The sequence below is a fragment of the Protopterus annectens genome, chromosome 2.part0 (assembly GCF_019279795.1).
Source record: "Protopterus annectens isolate FY-2018-M chromosome 2.part0, PAN1.0, whole genome shotgun sequence".
Taxonomy (NCBI): Eukaryota; Metazoa; Chordata; order Ceratodontiformes; family Protopteridae; genus Protopterus; species Protopterus annectens.
This window is the reverse complement of record NC_056728.1, coordinates 402,390,561-402,412,104: the sequence shown is the minus strand read 5'-3', so window position 1 is coordinate 402,412,104 and position 21,544 is coordinate 402,390,561.

Sequence of the window (21,544 nt, the reverse complement as noted above, 5' to 3'; positions counted from 1 at the left end):
TCCCACCACTGCCCCCAATTAATATGTAATGCCCCTGCACTGGCCCAGTAATCAAGGATCCTCAATTTTCACAACTAGCATCAGTGAGGGATGTACACATTAGGAGGATGACAAGTGCACACACAGTAAAGTACAATTTCCCTTAAGAGCACACAGAGATCACATTCATTCTGAGGCTGGTTTTTGCCTCTTTCTCCAGATCCTCAATAATACTCCCCACTGGCACAGCTATAGGGTTAAGATCTCAGCTGAGGGGTCAAGCCAAAACCTCCAGCACCCTCTCAGTCCAACCAGTGCTGCGTGCCCCTGTCCAAGTAGCTTACACACACACACACATTAAGATATGATTTATATACAAATGCACACACACTCACCTGGGGAAGGCTGGCACAGGTTTACTAGCTATACCCCCTTCTGCCCAGACTACAGTTATCACTGCCACCAACCAGTACTTATCAGCTACTTAAGTGCCCGATCCTACTGTGTAATGTTACTATTACCAAAATGGTAAGTGTGACTAAGACCAAGGCTATTGGAGTGGCCTATACAGTGTTACCAAATATATATGCAAGTACTCTAAGAGTTTAAATATGTCTCACAAATATCAGCCACAATTAAAAGGTTTAAATATATTTAATAATAAATAATAAAAGAACAAGATAATACTCAAACAACACAGTAACTGCAGAGTTCAGAATTACAGGAAATATTTTAAAACAACATGGTAGGATGTTCTCAAATAAATAGAGAAAACATCTGAACTAATCTTTACTATATTCCTATCTATATCTAAGAGAAATCACTGTACCCTAGTTACTTACTATTAGCAAGGCAAATCCAGACACATGAATGTTCTTGCTAGGTCCAAGACAAGACACAAAATGTACAGTATTTCTCTGAGAGAGTTCTTAAATTATTATTAAACATTACTGCTGGGTCATCTTGGATGACAGCACTCTTTGTCACCTGCCTTCAGTTCCCAGGCTAACAGATACCAATAGAATGTTATCATCTCTGTGTGAGAAGTACATACATCTCAGCTGCTTATTAGAACTGGAAGTTGTAAAACAATTAAACACTTTTAATTGGAAACTTAGTAATTATCTGTTTCAAAACAATAGAAAAACCTCTAGCTCTAAACCTAGTAATTATCTGTTTCAAGACAATAGAAAAACCTCTAGCTCTAAACATTGTGTCTGTGCTGAACTCAAACTGAGAGATAGCAGAATCCTAAAACCTTGGATTTCAACTTACTTTCTTGAAGTTTTGCAAGTTAACTCTGTATGTTCCAGCTTCTACAGTTAAAATGTACATTTGCACAGGTATATAATTTATATACATTTCTGTTCTTTTTTCAGTAGGGTACACTGTGGACGCATCCTATAAGCTCAGTATATAACATGCAATTCTGTATAAATTATATCAATATTCACAAAAGACACATGATTATTTACAAAATTTCAGATAGCTGGACTAGCAGTGTCACAACCCTCCCCCCCAAAACTCAAGCTAGATTTTCTAGTGCTCCTTGAGAAACGTTACTTGAGAGGGTTGAGCCTATCTGGGAATACCATACCCCATTCCCTGTTTTGAGACTCCATCTGTATTGGCATTGCTAACCCCACTATGGTGCTGTACTGTCATATCATATGCTTGCAACCCTAGGCTCCACCTTAATTACATGGCATTTTGCTAGTTGGCACCAACCCCTACATATCAGCTACTTAAAGGCCCTTACAAAGGGTGCCCAATCCTACTGCATAATGTTACTATTATCCAAATGGTAAGTATGACCAAGCGAGACTATTGGAGTGACCTATACAGTTTCACCAAATACATATGCAAGTACTCTAAGAGCTTAAATATGTCTCACAAATAGCCACAATTAAAAGGTTTAAATATATTTAATAATAAATAATAAAAGAACAAGACAATACTCAATCAACACAGTGATTACATAGTTCAGAATCACAGGAAATATTTTAAAACAACATTGCAGGGCAGTCTCAAATAAATACAGAAACATCTAAACTAATTTTTACTATATTCCTATCTATATCTAAGAGAAATTACTGTACCCAAGTTGTTTACTATTAGCAAGGAAAATGCAGATGAGTGGATGTTTTTGGTAGGTCCAAGACAAGATACAAAATGCACAGCCCTTCTCTGAGAGTTCTTAAATTACTATCAAACATTATTGCTGGGTCAATTTGGATGATATCACTCTTTGTCGCCTGCCTTCATTTCCCAGGCTAACAGATACAAACAGAATTGAATCATCTCTGTGTAAGAAGTACATATATCTCTTATGTTTGCTCAGAACTTAAAGTTGTAAAACAATTGAACACTTTTACATCTGAAACCTAGTAATTATTTCTGTTTCAAGACAATAGAAAAACCTCTAGCTCTAGACATTGTGTCTGCACTGAACTGAAACTGAGAGATTACAAAATTCCAGATAGCTGGGCTGACAGTGTAACACTGGGTTACAGTATATGACTATGATGAAGTCTTTTAAGAGCAGCCTAGTCTTAAATTTACATTTAAGCCAAAATTCAAATTATTGTACACTGCTGTCATTTTCTGAAAAACATCAGCAGAACAACTATTGAGGGAATTACGGTTTAATCTAAGGGGTCTCTTTTTAAACAGGCTGTGTGCAAAAAATGGATACATTCCTAATCAGTTAAAGCTTTATTGAGTGCATTAATAACCTCATATCAACAGCTATTTGTATTTTACTGGCTTACATGACAGATGATCAGTGTGACTTTTAAGTCTTGAGGATATTGACCTGTGCTATTAATCTGTTGTTTATTTTAAATCTTGCTCACTAAAAAAATGAGTTCATTCTGTTCACTTTCAGTAAATTAGTTATAATACAAAGCAATTAGTTATCAATGCCAGTTCATACATTTTTTCTGAATATTCTGGAAAATGGAGTCAAACTGAGTAATGTCCACTCATTGTATAATGTATGCATTGCTTTTCTAGTTTTCTAACTCATTTACATTCAAAATGCATGTGTACTAAATATGATAGGAAACACATGAGAACTTTACCTTTATGTACATGCTTTTAATTTTGATTGCTGCACACATATTTGAATTTGTAGGTGTTTTCTTCCCACGATGTCCTTGGAGAACATCTTTTGTGATTAAGCCTTCTTTGCCCAAAACACATTTTTATTCCCCTTGACTTTACAACAGCTCTTATATTGTTATAATTTATTTCAGAATACCACTGTTTTATCAACAGATACAGTACACTGCTGAAACTCTACTCTAACTACATGTTCATTTCTGTTCTCTAGGATACACCTGATACTGATATGGGTGGAAACCACTGCAGGTGCATGTCTATGCACAGTTTCATTTCCCTATTATCCCTCTAGCCGCTGAGAAGATCCTGAGCCTCTCCTACATAATACACTTTGAGCAGAAAATACCATGGCCCCTCCAAAACAAAAATCATAGACAGCAAAGATACAAACATCATAAACAATCAAAATTTGGCTTAACAACTCTGTTCATTGGCTGTGAAATACCTATATTCATTGTACACAATAACTCCAAATTCAGCCTGAGTCACACAAAGTCAATACCGAACAGTCAAGACCCTGAGCATACACCTTCAGGCTTGTTTCTGAAAAAAAAAAAGATCTACCTTTGAGCTCCCATTCCTCCACCATTCATGGCTTCATCAAAAATGTTTTTGCTTCATAACATATTAAAAATGGTAGATATCACTTTAAATAATATTATAACAGGATTGGCTGTTATATAAACTTTGACCCTGAACTTAATGGCATTGCTCTGCCATCCTGACAGTCTGCACAATCAGAAGAGAGTCTATACACCAGAGAAGGCATACAGAAGAAAAGAAAAAAAAAACTTTGAACTTGTGACCTCAGCTTGAAATGAAGAGACAATCTAAGTAAATAAACAATTCAAACAGCTCCAAATATAGCTTGAGTGCAGCTTTAGTTTCTAAAGAGAAAACAGTCCACTCACATGATCCAAGCAAGGGCAACCCATCTATATAAGATTACTTTTAAAGCACAGCTCTCCACATACAAAAAACACCATCCAAGCCATCACCACCCCATAAACTTCATAACTTTAATCAGAAAAAATTAAAGAACTAAAACAAAAAAAATGCATATCACCCATGACTCCACTCAAGCAGCACACACATACCATTAGTATTCAACACACAATCAGACACAACCAGAGAGCTGGAAATTTATACAGCCTAAAATATCTTTATACCACCAACAGAATACTAAATGAAAACTCCATCTTGCAAAGCATCACTCTCATTTATAATACTCAAAACACTGCAAAGACTGAGGATTCCAACAACTCCAGTAGCTGTACAGCCACAAATATTCCCAAACAAATAAAAGGCAGGCACTTTTGGTATTTAATGCCACTAGTATATTATGTACGTTTTTGTCAAAACACTTCATCAGAAATGAACACCGGACATAAAATCACTCTCGTATTTATATCTACAATCAAACTGAATAATTAATAAACTCAAAAGCTATTAACAACTTAAGGAACATTTAAAGATACAGAAAAAATAGAAGCATATTGGACTCCATGCAAATACAGCACTGAAGTAAACTGTTACATGTTCTCATTAAAAAACATATATAAAATTGTAACCATAAACCCTGTTACCCTAAATTTTACTATCTAAAATTTATAATAAATTTTATTAAAATTGTAAAAAAAATTGTTTTAAAAAACTTATATAACTATTGCACAATTTACACAATACAATCTTGCTGCCCTTAACTTCAGGACAGGTAAAAAGGAAACATTTATAATAAAGACATGCATAGTCATAAAACCCATTCAGAAAGATAGAAAAATAGTTATTTGAAATTTGCTTGTCAATAATACAATGCCTTCAAATAATATCTAAGTGAATATTAATTACTATTTATAATATTATAGATAATGATATAAAGAGATAAATAATTTTTCTTACTTTTGTTCTTAAGCATGTGTATTTTTTCTTGCCTGTATCAGATATTTTTTTTTGTAAATTAGCAAGTGATAGCAAAAATATACATTTAGCCAACTGAATCAAAGAGAAAAGCAAAAATGACAGATATTTACTTGTCCTTTAATTTTTTCTTCTTCTTGTCAGAAATTTTCCATCTGTTGTTTTCTGCCTGTATTTTCAGTGAACTGTTGTTCTAATCCATTTCTTCTCTTTGTTCTAAAATGTTTGATTTTAAGAAAGATATAGCTGATTCCAGTGTTACAAAGGTTTTAGTACCTTCTGTAATAAAACCTTTATCTACCGGGAAATAATAAGTGCACTTTAGTCTGTCTCTTCTTCAGTTCTTTTACCAAAGGAAGAAATTATTTTCTTTTTGAAATCACTGATGAAGGGTAATCATTGTTAAACCTTATTTTACTGTCATTTAATTTAATCAGTTAATTTCACCAAGCAGTTTTTTATACCAGTTCTTTATCTTAGCAGGAAAATAATTCACAATTATGGATCTCAGATTTGTACTTACTTGTTTTGATGATGAAGGGACCACAAGAGAGATGTGAGCTCGTTCAATGCCATATGATACAGACTCTGGTAAATTTAGAGACCATATTGTCTCCTTCTATTTTTTCAGGTAATTCATAAAGGTGTATATTGTTCCTCCTAGATCAATTTTCAAGATAATTTATTTTATTTAGTAAAGAAGTATTTTGATTTAATAAAAATTCAAAGTTATGTTCTTCTTATGAAAGTCTTCCTTCTATATCATTTACTGTCTCTTCCATACTAGAGATCTGAGTCTTCTGTTGCATTATTTCATGTAGCTGTTCCATTTGTTTTGTGCATTTCTCTTTGAAGTTATCTAGTTTATTGTCCATTTTATCTAGTTTTAACAAAATGTCTTGAATGTTAGTAAGCAGTGATTGTAATGCCTTCTTTAATGACAAGTCCTGTGAGGTAGTTTTGGAGTAACTCATTCTAAAGAATAGACAAAACCCTTTCTGTTTGAATGTTGACAGGAATTAAAAAAAAATGAGAATATATATTTTGAATATAATCTTCCAAAATCTTGAAAAGAAGATAGTCTTCAAAGTTGGAGAGTCTATGACATCAAAAATGTAAAAATACCTGTCAGAAATATAACTCAAATAGCAGAGCTGAGAAAATAAGCTGTTAGTTTGTCATCATCTTGGCATCCCCCCCTTCCCTTGTTATGACTTTTTAACCAATAGTAAGATTATCCATGACAGATTCTGACTTACCTATGTAATTACACTTGACCAATCCCCAAAATATAATTTATTCAATACATTTACTCTGTTTACAAGAACCCTGCTCACTATATCCTTTAATTCTTTCAGTTAGTCTTTCATTTTAACACACTCCAAAAATATGAACCCATACAACCTGGTTCTGCATCTCCGCCATTCTTCAGATGTTTGTAGGTACATCTCAGCAATCCTTCTTAAGTTATAAGAATATATGTACTTGTACTTCCATGCAAAAACATGAAACTTCACAGATATTTTTGCATATCTAGGAAATGGATTAATCCAATCACACTCTTTCTGTGATACTACAATGCCTATTTCGTTGCCCCATTTATATCTCATTTCCTACCTATAACCACTTTTAATTCACTTATAGCCCTATGAACCGTAGATAGAATGGCCCTAGCTAAATCTTAACATATTTATTACTATGTTGACCAGCTCTGGGACTTACTACTGTCCTCATTCTTCCATTTTTCCAAGGCAGCTACTGCTCAAGACGAGGAGTGCAGAAAAATGTGGAAGACAGAAAAGACAGACAAGGCTAGGAAGGAATACTGCTTGACTAACAAAGAGGCTAAGAGAGGAGTTGCAACAGCAAAGAACATGGCATTAGAGATTTTTATTTTAAAGTATTGTCATTGTATGTTTTTTAAAAATAATATAAGGGATCCAACATAATGAAATGGTTAGGGTACTGCATTCATGAATTTTAATGAAGAAGAAAAATTGTAGAATATTTATAGATTAAGCTCAGTTGTAAACTGTATTTATTAATTTAATAGCTAACATGGTATTGAGAATTTTTTCAATATTTCTTAATATTTTTAACATACATTAAAATGTTAAGTTTATTAATTAGGTTTGGATTGTGTGTATATACTGAGTAGGAATTGAAATTGCGTTGATTCTGATGAAGTTCTGTTTTTACTATTGCAATGAAAGAGCTTAATCTTTTATTTATGAATAAATGCTTTTATTTTTTATTGTTACTGCATGTTGATATCGCTGCAGCACTGTGTTGGGCAAAGGTAAATTGGAGTCATTTTTTTTGTGTTTAGAGAGTATTCAGATTATTGATTACATTTTTCTCTCAGCCCACTACTATGACTAAAGAGCTGCACAGCAGACAGATACACACCATAAGAACAAGTGAAGACATTTTAGATGGAGCATCTGATCTAACCTTAATGTTGAAACTGTTTACCCAAGTATTGACTAAAATGGACAGAATATGCGATTTATGGGCTCAAAAGAATGGAGCAACTGTAAGGTTTGATGAAATATCTAATGGTTTGATCCCCAGAAATTGAGATAACAACATGCCTATTATGGGGCCCAGTACTTTCACCTAAGTAGTTAGAAGTACAGTACATCTACTGAGAGAAGGTGAGTACACTGATGGTGAACACAGAGAATGTATTAATAATTGGTTCCAACAGCAGGTAATTTTAAGTCTTCATGTCAGCATGGAAGGTTTAAGTAATAACAAGTCCCTAAAGACTATGTTTTTCTGGTTTGAAAAACTGAAAAAATATAGGGGACCTCAGTTCAGTAATGCCTTTTTTAAACTTGTATTGCTAAAAGGCAGGTGCCAAAGGGACTCCTCATCTACAAATTTCCTAATGGAATGATGGAGGGGTCTGTACTGTGTGGAGAAATATTAGAACTATTTGATTGTATGGGGTGTGTGCTCATCCATCTGTTGATTAAAGATAACATCAGGAATATAGATAAATTAGAAAGTGAAATTCGAATATTAGAGCTAGAGCTTGAGATTACTAATGACTTGCTATACAATACTTACAAGAACATTATAAGAAAACAAATTATAATTTGGAACAGCAATCCACCTTGAATAAAAGAAAAAAAGGGAATAAATTAAAATGTGCAAAACTGATTACAAAGAAAAAAAGGCATATCCCATTTTCAAAGGGAAACTTTGAAGTCAGGATGATCATCATTTTACTAATTTCAGGGTGGATTTTGATATTGATCATGATTGATGGAAAGGAAAAATCAGAATTACAAACATCAGACTGGTGACCAGATGAATCACTGTCCCATTAGCAATGGATATTGCAATTCCCCATACAACAAAAGGGGAAATGGAAGAAATGAGATTGATTTTTTAGGGACAAATACAGGTACTGTCATGTTCATACTTTTTTTTGTTGTTTTTTTGTGGGGGGGGGTTAAAATATACAATTATAGTGAATTACAGATTATTTCCATTTATGGGGAGTTATTTGCTAAGGGATTCACCTTTGTACCATCAAAGAAGCCTACTTTGGTGTATATTCTCATGGAGCTAACATTTTTAGAAGGATGGTTAATGTGATATTGCTGTTTGACAATGATACATAACAAAATGATGAATTACCAGTTTTGTATAGGAATTGTGTATTTCACTTACCTTTAGTTCCATCAGTTGAGCTGTTTGAAAGATTGTATGAAAGTGATATAAGACAGCTGAATGATAAAATCATTAGAACAGTGAAACCTGATAAAGGGGTGGGGTTGTCATTATGGATATTTTTAATTATTCTCAAGAAATGTTGGAATATCTTAATGACAGGATGTTTTTTGGGGTCTATATTAGATCATCAAAGTGTTAATACTTCAAATGGTCTAATATCGACCAGAAAACAGCGAACGCGGAAAATAGCGAAGCTGCAGATAACTGAATTTTTTTCTAGGGAAAGAATTTGGTTGTCTGTTTCTGTGGCTTCGCTATTTTCAGCACTGTGGTTGAAAGTTACAGACTGGGTTCAGGTAAGCGTGCAATTGGGTGGACGTTAGGGTTAGGGCGGGGTATGTGAGTTAGGGTTAGGGCGCAGGTGAGGTGAGTGTGCGTTAGTGATAGACTTCAGGGTTAGGGTGGGGTATGTGAGTTAGGGTTAGGGCACGGGTGAGGTGAGTGTGCAATTGTGACGGACCTTCGGGTTAGGGTTTGGGTTAAGGATAGTGGCTAGATAGTACTGTATGCACAGTTTAGTGTAGGGTTAGATGTAGGATTTTAAGTGTATGTGTGTGGATTGCTGTGTTTTTGGTGTGCTTGTGTTGTGTGTGTGTGTTTCTCTGAACAGTGATTTTTTCCCCAGGGAAAAATTTCTCTGTTCTGAGCTTTCGATGTTTTTAGATTTCATGGTTAGAAGTTTGAGGTTGTTGTATTCGATGATGTGCTGTTTTGTTGAACTGATATAGACCCTGTTTTTTGCACTGCATCTAAAAAATTTAGGGCAGAGTAGTCCATTGTAAGATTAATGTGTGGTTAGCAGATACAGAAGAAAAATATAAAATTCCTACCCAAATGATGGATTCTTAAAGGTAAAAAGTATTTTAACCAATCTATCTTTCGTATTCCAAAGACTCATAAAGGGATAAGTGATCCCCTCTATAGTGATAGTTGGGGATTCAGTGACTGATCCCATAACTACATTTATAGGTGCCAAGCTTAAAGGATTTTTTAGGGTTGAAAATATATCTTGATAGAGTCCTGGCACTTTTTAGAAGCTATGGGGAAAACTGTATATGTGGAGTATTCATTGTTGGTAGGAATACATGTAAAAGATTTATTTTTATTGAGTCCACATGAGGAAGGCCTAAATTGGTTGAACAAGGCCCTTATTAGTAAGAAGTAATTTTAACAGAATGATATTAATATAGCAATGAATGATATGCAAATAGTATATTAAATGTAAATTTGTAATAAATGTAAATTTATGAATTCCATCAACAAATCCACCTCAATTTGAAATTCACTATAGAGATGGATACTGAGCAATTAAATTTTTAGATGTTATTATTATTATTATTATTATTATTATTATTATTAAGAATAAGTTTGAGCATAGATATGAAAGTACAATATATAGGAAGCTAGCATACAGTAATAGTTTCCTGCATTATGATAGGTACCATCCTAGATGGTAAAAAAAATAAATAAATCTAGTTAAAAGACAGATGGTAAGGTTATCAAGATTGTTTTCAGAAGATGTTTTTTTAATGAATTGGAGAAAATAAAGGGAATGTTTTTTAGAGAGAAAATATGCAGTAGTATTATTAGATGAAATTTATAATGAAGTAAAAGTTAAGACATTAGACACATTTTACCTATAATTAGGAACCCTGATAGTACACAATCTCAGGAAAATATGGGAAATAATATGAATAAGTGTGTGAGATGTCCATAGCACCAATATGTATTAGGTGGTAAAGACATCACTGTAGGTAATTACCAGAGATTAGGTTCAACAAATGGTAGGTATAATTATGATACTAGGGGGGTGGTGTATGTTGCTATATATTTGACTTGTCCAGCTTTTTATATGGGTAAGACTGAACTTCCCCTAAAAAAAACAATTATTAACATAGTTATGCCATTAAGAAAAGAAGTGAGAAAATGCTCTTAGTAAACATGCCATTAAATGTCCAAGATATAAGAAATTTATTTTTTATATTTCTTAGAAAAAGTGGAGAGGAATCAAAGGGGTGGCAATTGGGAGGCATATCTTGAATATAGGGAGCTTCCCTGATAACTGTTGTTGACTGCCATATGTTTCCTGGTATAAATGAAAAAAAAAAAAACTATGTGCAGTGCTATGATATGGAGATCTGATAGAATATAAAATGGATGTATGTTCTGATAAGCTTCTTTAGAGTAAGAAAAAATAAAATGAACAAAAGTTATAGTAAAATATTTTTATTCTGAATTATTGTCATGTCTATGTTTTTTAAAATAATATAAGGGATTTGGCATAATGAAATGTGTTGTTAGGGCACTGTGCACATGAATTTTAATGAAGAAAAATTTTAGAATATTTATAGGTTAAGCTCAATTGTAAACTATATTTATTAATGGATTTTTATTTTAATGGTTAACATGGCATTGAGATTTTTTTTCAATATTTACTAATTTTTTTTAACATTGATTAAAATGTTAAATTTATTAATTAGAATTGGATCATGGGTATATGATGAGCAGGAAGTGATGTTTTGTAGATTCTCATGAAGCTCAATTTTTACTAGGGGAATGAAATTGCTTAATCTTTTATTTCTGAATAAATGCTTTTATTGTTTTTTGGGGGGTTATAAAGAATTATCACTCTGAAATGTTCATGCCTTTGACCATTTGACCAATGCCATTGATCTATTTCTGCCTCCAAATGCATTGATTTCAACAACTACATGGTTCCATGCTTTGTTCCTCTCGGGTTGTCTTGCCCCAATACATAAAAGAAGTTTGCCATATGTCCTAAGTGCTGCCATAAGGACACAATTTTCATCATGGCTAAAGGTATCACATCCATGCCTGGATCCCTTATTCCTCATCATTGCTACACAGGAAAAAAATTAAATAAAAGGGCCACAGTCAGACACTCGCCACACTGCTGTCTGAATGACATCAGCAGTTAACGTATAAACCAATGTTCTGCTATTCCTGCCACTAACATAAATAAATAAATACATAAACAGAAATGTTATTTAAACTGCATAACTTCATCTTATTCAATATTGATCAAAGTAATTACACCAAAATCAAACTGCAGTACTATCTGCCATTACCATGTATTCCTCCCGTACTGACAGTACCAAAACATTACTTTCATTAAACATGTATATTTCTGTCTTCTGCAACAAGCACTTTCCACAGATATGCACAATCCAAAACTTCTGTAATGATCTGTTGTTCACTTCCTACAATTTCAATGAACATCACCTTATGACAAACATCTGCAACCATTGATCAGAATTACTAGTCACGCAATGGTATCATTAAATGTAAACTACACTTCAAAATGTATTGCAAGTGACCTTTAAAATATTATGACAACAGCTGTGAATTTGCCTCTTAGTAAGTATTAATTTATAAACGTTTTCTTACTTTTTGATGTCTGTGGTATCCTAAAAAATTTGCTGCACATCTTGGCTATTCATGAGTCAGTGGTATAGTTCAACTTTGAAGCATAAATTCAGGCTGATTGACGTGTTTAGTATGCAAGTTAGACTAATTTATATGCTACTGATAAGCCGAGGCACTAGAGGAGATTCATTTTCTTGTTTTAATAAAAGTTTTGTACTTGGTGTGTATCCAACGGCTTCATTTCACTGGCATAACAACTTGTGGCATTAGCCTTAAGTGTCCTGGTGTGTGGTCTGCAAATAATTTATATGCATGTCTATGGATCATAGTATAAAGCAAACATGTTACAAAGTACATCAGCTTTTTCCACATTTTTGCCAATTGTGAACATGCATCACAAAGTGCATGAACGTATCTGAAACAGCAGTGGGACCTTGACATTTACATACTCCAGAGCAGTCCACAGCAACACCAAGCTGCTCCTGGAGACACACTGCTCAGCCTAAAGTAGCCAATATAACAATATACTTGTAACATTCAAAATGGAGTGATCTGAATATAACATTCAAAATGGAGAGATCTGAATGTCAAGCTGAAAGCAATCTGAAGGTTAATCTCTGCCCATCCAGCACTGCATGTCTCACCCTAACAAGTGATACATATCCAAAAGTCCTGCAAATAATGTTTCACATTACTATTGCCATTTCTTTCTCTACCACCTTAAAAAAATAAAACATAAAAGTGAGAAAAAAAAGGAATGGAGCCCACTTTGCTGCATGACACCTTCTGCTTCTACAGTAGGAAGGGAAAAACGTATACATTTTATCAAGAAATGTTACTGTCAACACTTGCTATAAAGTTAGAAATAATAAATTAGTAATGGTATGGTCAAATAAGTGATTCCATGTAAGAAAAAAACAGTGTGTGACAAAGCAGTTTTGTTTACACCAAACCTGCCAACGTTTTCAATACCTGCTCTAATGAGCATGCAGGTAAAATAGAGTTTGGTCGAGGTGATGTCACACCCAACAGGGAGTGGTTGTAATGCTGCTTAATGCACCCCTCACCTTTTCTCATTCTGGTTTTGGTTCCTCAAATTATGGCAGCATCTGTGAAGGCATGAGGCTGCACTCCTGGATGGTCTGAGAAAGAGACCTTAGTAATATTTTTCATTTTCCATAACTAATACATGTAGAAGATCCAGGCATGCACTTATCACAGTGCATAGAAGAAAATGGATATCTGGCAGGAATTGGGTGATCACCTGTCAACCCTAACAGGTATAACCCACTCTGGTCATTAATGCCATCACAGGTATAATAATTTGAAGAAGCTTAGTACTGATCAACTGGCTGAGTTGGTTAACCAGGTTACAGTGAGAATGCCACAGTTCTACAGCAAGTACAATGTTTAATCCATACATAGCTATATATATGAAAAATGCAAAAGGGGGGGGGTTAAAATAATTTGTACAAGTACATGTACTACATGAGTCAGATATCTTTACTTGAAAATATGTACTTGAGGTGACTCTGAAATGCCTAAAAAGGACTAGTATTTATGTAATCAAACATCCATCCTTTCAGGAAAGAGAAAAAGTAGAACTGTGTATTAACAGGTTACAGTAATAAATAGAAATGTCAGTAAAGATTATGAAAATAATATCTGTATAGCTTACTCTGTAAATGTATAAGTAATGTTCAAATATCGGTAATGCTGACTGCATTTAATGTTGTTGTGTCTTTCAGCTTTTCCCGGTTAGGGGTCGCCACAGCGGAACTCCAGTCCGCTACTGATTGGCAGTGAATTTTTACGTGCCGAGTTGCCAGCCCTGATGCACAACCTTCAAAGAAGGTACGCCCATTCACGCATGTCTCTACACAGAAGACGCTCTAGCTGAGAATTGAATAGGACAACGACTTACTGTGAGGTGACAACGCTACCGCAGCACCACCACCACTGACTGCATTTAATACAGTTATGAAATAAAAATTGCAGTTACTGATGTAAAGAATTCTTTAGCATTGCAGTGAAAAAGGACTTTTTATAAATAACAGTTTTTGTGGGAGATAACTAAATATAACTTAATTGTTTGTTTATAAGTATTTCTAGCTGCACATACAACATGGCTGAAATGACACTCATCACACCCTAGTTAGAATGCCTGATGGGGGAGGGGAATGGCGGTTACGTTGCTGAAGGAACGAGTAGCACATAAGTTTTCAGAGAACAAGCTGTTTTACTTCACTATTACTTGCTATATATTAGACAAAGTATTGGAAAGGAAATTACCCTTCCTTGAATTGTAACATTTCAGCCTTTGCAGTTCAGATATTCCACAGAGTGTTACATGCATTTTTAAAAAACAACAACAAAAAAAAAAACAGGACCCATTTCATATTTCTTTACTATTCTACCCAATTCAATAGAATATTTAAGTAATATATTTTAATAATATACACTTGTATGTATTCAACAGTTAAAAATCATACTAAAAAGACAAACAAGAAGTGTTTACAGAGAATACATTTAAATACAGATAAACAAGATTATCATTCTTTTACTCTCTTTTAATTATAACTGAGGAAGAGATACAATATAACTCCCAAAAGCAGAAGAGATGAACATAAGAGGTATCCAAAAGGTATTTATTACTTAACTATGCATAGTACAAATTATTATACATAATTCAGGGTAGCATAAACAGTAATTCAGCAATGTTTTTATAACTTATTTCAGTACTACAACTGCAGCTGAGAGAAGTCAGAAACAGATCAAGAGAAATGAGGTTTGGTAACAAACCAATTTGTCCAGGGACATCTTCAGACTGAGGTTAGATAAATATGTTAGTAGGAGTTAAGAGGGTTGGAGGGAAGAAAGGGTTAAATGTGAAGGAGGGATGATTGGGAGGAAATGAGATAAGGGTAGGGAGGGGCTTAAGGGGCTTATGCAAGTGTAACTGGGTAAGGAATCACATTTTGGCGTGAACTTGCTACCCTCCCTCCCTCCCCTCTTTTTGCTGGAATAGTTGGGATTGTGGTTATTTTATCAGACTGGGTAGGGTGGAGAAGAGGCACAGATGTGCCCTCTTCTGTTCTCCCTCTGGTTTGGATGTTCCTTTCAATGAGTTGGGAAAGGAAAGTGAGTATTTGGAGGTGGATTGATAAGCAAGCAGGGGAAGGACACTACTTATTTGGATGGATGTTAATTCAATAAGTGGTAAATGAACTGAGTGATGAGACACTGCTTCATAAGTAAGCAAATGGAAGTCTGGACGCTGCTTACTGGGTCAGGATGAGCAAGGTCACGCTGTCCTGATTAACATTACCTGGATGTTGATGTTGGTAAATGAAGTGAGTGGTGGGACGCTGTTTCATAAGAAAGTGAGTGGAGGTATGGATGCTGCTTACTGGGTCAGGATGAGCAAGGTTATGCTGTCCTGATTAACATTACGTGGATGTTGATGTGGGAATTCAATCAGCTATACTATGTTTCAGTTGTAATTAGTAAATATTGACTAATAAAGTTATGCTTATGGAAGTTTAATAAAGGTCGTCAAATGTCATTTGGTGTGATGTGGTTATTGAAGGGGACCAGGACAAATGTGTTATACTGTCATTTCTAACCATGATTAACTGTAATAATTAATGATTTCCTTTTGTTTGTCATCTGTGTACTGTAAAATGTGTTGGAAAACTACAGATTGAAACACACAACCCTTCAGAAAAAGGAAAATCCATTGCCATTTCAATTAATCTAAAGTATGCATGGTACTCTTATACATTCTTCCCAGGTACATAAGCACTTTCCCAATCACTACTCCCAGCTGCAAGCATTAAGCACTTCCCATACACAAGTTTACTTAAATAAAGATATTTTTCTGCAGTGGATTTTTGAATTGTTACCTTGCATTAAAATAGTATTGTGTGGATTTACTGTGATTTTTCTGTTTTGTCTCTCCCTACCTTTCTTCTCTTTTATATTCAGGCCATACCACAGCACCACCTCAGCCCTCCTATCCTTTACTAATGCCATAAACCAAAACAGGAATGACAATAGGCTATCCTCCGCCCTCTTTCTTGACCTATCAAAAGCTTTTGACATGGTCAACCATGAACTTCTCATTCTTTCTCTAAAATCTACTTCCCTCAATAAGCATGTAATCCAGTGGTTCCAGTCCTACCTGACTGGTAGACAACAGGTGGTATTATGGCAGGGCAAAACCTCTCACACTTGGTGTCCCTCAAGGCTGCATACTAGGTCCACTGCTCTTCTCTATTTTTATCAACAACCTTCACACTGCTATCCCTAAAGCTACCTGTATTCAATATGCAGATGATTCCACTCTGATCTGCTCAACCACTTCCCCATCTGAACTGCAAATCCTAAACCAAAATACATTTAACACTACTGAGAACTGGCTTGCCAACCAACGGCTACCATTGAAACCCAATAAAACTAAACTTCTACTCTTCACCCCCACTAGTAGATCTGCCACACTTTCATTCTCTGTCACATCTAACAATGGTACCACTATCTACCCAGATCAACACACCAAACTTCTAGGGGTTATCATAGACAATAATCTCAAATTTGACCTACAGGTCAACAAAACCATACAGACCATCAATAAGAAACTTGGATCACTGTATAGAAACAAGACATTTTTAACCCCACACTGGCTAGGACTGCAATCGCCCAGTCACACCTACTGTCTACTCTACTGTCTACTCACCAAATCCAAACAAGGTAGGCTGTCGCATAGCTACAACCATATTGCCAGATTTGCCACTGGCTCCACCTATAGAACCCACCACTGCCAGAACCTGAAAGAACTCAAATGGCTAGAACTGACCAGCTTAATTCAATTCAATCAGCTCTTAATAGTGCACAAAATTTTGTACCACCCTGAGGATACCCCCTCACTTATAAATATTATTAAGCCATATAGCAACCTGAGATCCCTACGGTCAGCCAGCAAACTACTGGTCCAAACCCACAAAGCTAATAACTCTGCTGGTGAATCCCTCTTTGCCAACTTTGTTGGCAAAACCTGGAATTCGTTGCCAAACTATATAACCCTACAATCCTCCAAAAGTCTCTTCAAAAAAACCTCAAACAGTATCTCAAAGTGAACTGGCTTTGCCCATGTACCAACCTTGATTAAGTTATAAACTGAAAGCATAATCTGTAAATATCATAGCATGCAACTACGTCATCAAGCTCTACATCCAATCTGATGTCTCTTGCTTTTAATTGTGTCTGTCCATGACAATTGTGAGTCCCTACCAGGGAACACTACTAAGCCATTGTAGATAATCACTTTGTTTTATATTTTCTAATGTTATCCAACTTCTTGTGTAATCTATGTAAGTTTGTCTATTTGGAGCTTTTCTCCCAGGGCCTCTGCTGAAAATGGACATGTATCCAGTCGGACTATCCCAGTAAACAAATGTAAAATGAATAAATAAATAAATATTTCTTATTTTGCTTCTGTATTTCTTTCTCTTTTGTTGTTTTGCTTTCATTTTATTTTTCTTTTGCACAGGCTCAAATCTCTCAGGAGCAGACCAGGCATATACCTCCCAGGCAAGGGAGAGATCAGCCTCTGTCCATCCGGGGAAGGTCGGAGTGGAGACACCAGTCCTGTAGTCACTCCAACATGTGGCAGGCTGGCAAACCTCAGAGAACAGGGGCTATGGAGTTTGGTTGAGTATGTACTAGCAGAGGTAGTGGACAGGGGAATTCAGCCAAAGTCCCTCTTCAGCGTATAGAAGATATGGTTGCCCAGCTGGTGCTGACCACCATGCCAACACAAGCCCCTACTCCCCTCAACATCAGGGTCCTCTACTACAAGAACTTCTGGCAGTGAATGTGTTTGAGGCTCTGTGGACTGGGTACACAGCTGGGACTTCCTCAACCCTTCTTCCCTTACTATTTCTCCTTCACCCTGTTCCCTATTTCCCACCCACACACTCTCTTACAAAAAAAATTTTTTTTGAAAAATAGGGGAGTCTATCTCCCCAAAAAAAACAGAGTACACATCCTCTCCAAACTCTTCCAGCTTAACCTCTCTTGATGTCTCCCTTGTGCATTCATCTCTTTGTTTTGTCTCCACTTTTTTCAATCTGCTGTATGACCTCCTTTCTATTCTTTAATCAAACCATCGGGGTATCAAAAAATGAATACCCCTATACGAAAAAAGTTATAACCCCTTTACTTTTAAAAAAAAAATAACTCTAAGCTGCTGTGTAGTCCACAGCTTTTCTATAATGCTTTCAGTGTGACTATTTTCAGCACCACTTTCTGTGATATCTGAAGACACATGACATTTATGATTCTAAGAAATACTTCACATGTACAAAAAGACAGACTTAGTACAACTTACACATTTACAAAGAGAGGGCATGATTATAGAAATTGCTTCAATTTTCCATATTCAATGCAACTGCATTAGGCTGACCATATTTACAATATCCACTTAGTGATGCTTTTTGCAAATGACTGTTAAACACTTCCACAGCCCTAGACTACGAATAATACCTTTACTCTAATCAGCAGTAATTCAAATTTAAACTAAAGTAACAAAAATTATTTCTTTCAGTATCATACAAATGTAAGGAAAAGAAAGGGAGAGCAATAAGTAAAACACTCAGATGTAGTTATAATCAGTTAAGCCTGCAGTCAATATGTGTGAGGTGTCAGCAATCAATATGTGTTAGGTGTCAGCAGTCAATATGTGTCAGGTGTCAGCCGAAAGAGGGTGCAGTACAACTCATCAAGAGTGAGATGCTTCAAACAGACTGCAAGCAAACAAAGATGTTGTCTTAAGAGGCCTTGGGCCTGTTGGGGGAATGGCATATTGCTTAAGATATTTACCCCACTGACAAGAGTTATATAGGTTCATAGATATATAGGTTCATAGATTAGTACTTAGCTAACTGCCCTTGCGAGCCATTTTAAGCTTAGCCTATTATCCCTTGTGGGACTCAAATCCAGCACCTTGTGTTTGTAAGGCAAACACCTTAACCATTAGGCCACCCTCCCAACTCAAATAAACAGCTTCTGCAAGGCTCGAACCCAGGACCCTGCACACCATAGAGAAAGTAATCTACCACTAAGCCATACCACACACACACACACACACACACACACACACACACACACACACACACACACACACACACACACACACACACACACACACACACACACACACACACACACACCCAGACAGGCAGACAGGCAGACGGAGACACACACCTACACACATGCACACACACAAACACACACAGTTACATGTTTTGTTGCACACAAAGGGCAAACTGGATAGGCTTAAAATTATGCACAAAGGCAGCTGGCCTTGTACTTACCTATGAACCAAGATTGCTATACTTAAAACAGAAATAGGTATGCATTTAACCTTAATCCTTCTCTTCACTGATGAAAAGCATGTGGATGCACACAAGATTATCCACCTTTCTTTTTAACAAAACCATTTTAGAGAAGTCTTCCTTTCCTGTGCACATGAATTCATTTTTCTCCTCATTGTCATTTGGTATGTTTTTGAGTGTATGAACAATCTGAAACCTCTGTGCATATAATATATGTGAAAATACTACAGTTTGCTTCCAGTATACAGCGCACACACACACACACACACACACACACACACACACACACACACACACACACACACACACACACACACACACACACACACACATGTCCAGACAGTCAGACAGACACACACACACACACACATGCCCAGACAGTCAGACACACACACACACACACACACACACACACACACACACACACACAAACATACAATACACACACACAAACACACACACACACATGTCCAGACAGTCAGACAGACAGACAGACACACACACACACACACACACACACACACACACACACACAAACACACAATAAACACACACACACACACACACACACACACACACATGCCCAGACAGGCAGACAGACGGAGACACACACATACACACACACACACACACACACACACACACACACACACACACACACACACACACACACACACACACACACACACACACACACACACACACACACACACACACACACACACAAACATGCCCAGTGGTGTCCTAGTACTGAAAACCATTCAAATATTGCATTGGTGAGCTGCCTGATGCCAAAGTATTTGAATGGCAACAAAGAAAGACCTCTTCTTATTTACAGTATAAACAAAAAATGTATCATTGCCATTCTTACACCCCTTTACTGAAGATTCATTACTGAACAACAGAAAACAAAAAAGACCAAACAAACTGCTCAGTGCCAACTGTTTATTCCACCATACAATCTGGCACCTCATCCATTCACCTTCACAGGATCTAAACCACAACTGAAATGCCTTTCTTTTATACATTTGATGTACAATTGAGAGCAAAGGAATTATGTGGAATGTAAAATAGGCATAAAGAAAGGGGTTACACTGGGGAACAACTTAGTAAAGCTAAAAAGTGTGTTTTGGAAGATAGGAAAATGAGGATGTATAATAGATATGAACATGAACGTAATAATTTGGATCAGGTAGAAATGGAGAAAAAAATATTTTTCATTACTAGATTTTTTCCTTTTCTCAGAATTTGGAGGGTATTGTTAGGGATTTATGGTACATTGTTGGTAATGATGAAACTATTGTTAGGTTATTTCCCCAACATATAACTTTTTTTTATAAAAGGAGTAATACCTTAAAAGAAATTTTGAATTATGTATGCAATCTACAATATGTTTTAAGTGTACGTAAAGGGATGTTTCCATGTGGCTATTGCAGGATATGCCTAAAAGTAAAGCGTCTTACTGGCACAACTATTAATGGGAGAAAATAAACCACTAATAGTGCTTATAATTGTAATTTAAGGAGGCTGTATATATTATAGGGTGTAATTGCTTAATTCCTGTGTGGTATGTGGGGCAAATAAGACATTAAGGTGAAGCTCCATATATTAGAGCACTTGGGGGCCTGTAAGAAATCAGGTTACAAATAGTCCAGTGGCAGAACATTTTATGAAAGTGCATGGGGGATCAGATGCAGGGTTTCTTTTTTGTGTGTTAGCACAACCTTATCTTCTAGGCGAGGTGATTATTCACATAAATTGATTGAATTAGAAATGAAATTAATAATAAATTATAAAACACTGTCCCCTAGAGGATTAAATCAAGAAATAAATATTTTAATAGTGCGGTGCATTTGATTTGTTATACAAAGAAATTTTGAATACTAAAAAAATATGTAAATATGTTAAGTGTATTTGTATTAATTGTTTGACGGCTTGTTAAAGGAAATGAATGGGGTTTGCACCTGTATAAAGAAAGGCATTTCAGTTGTGGTTTA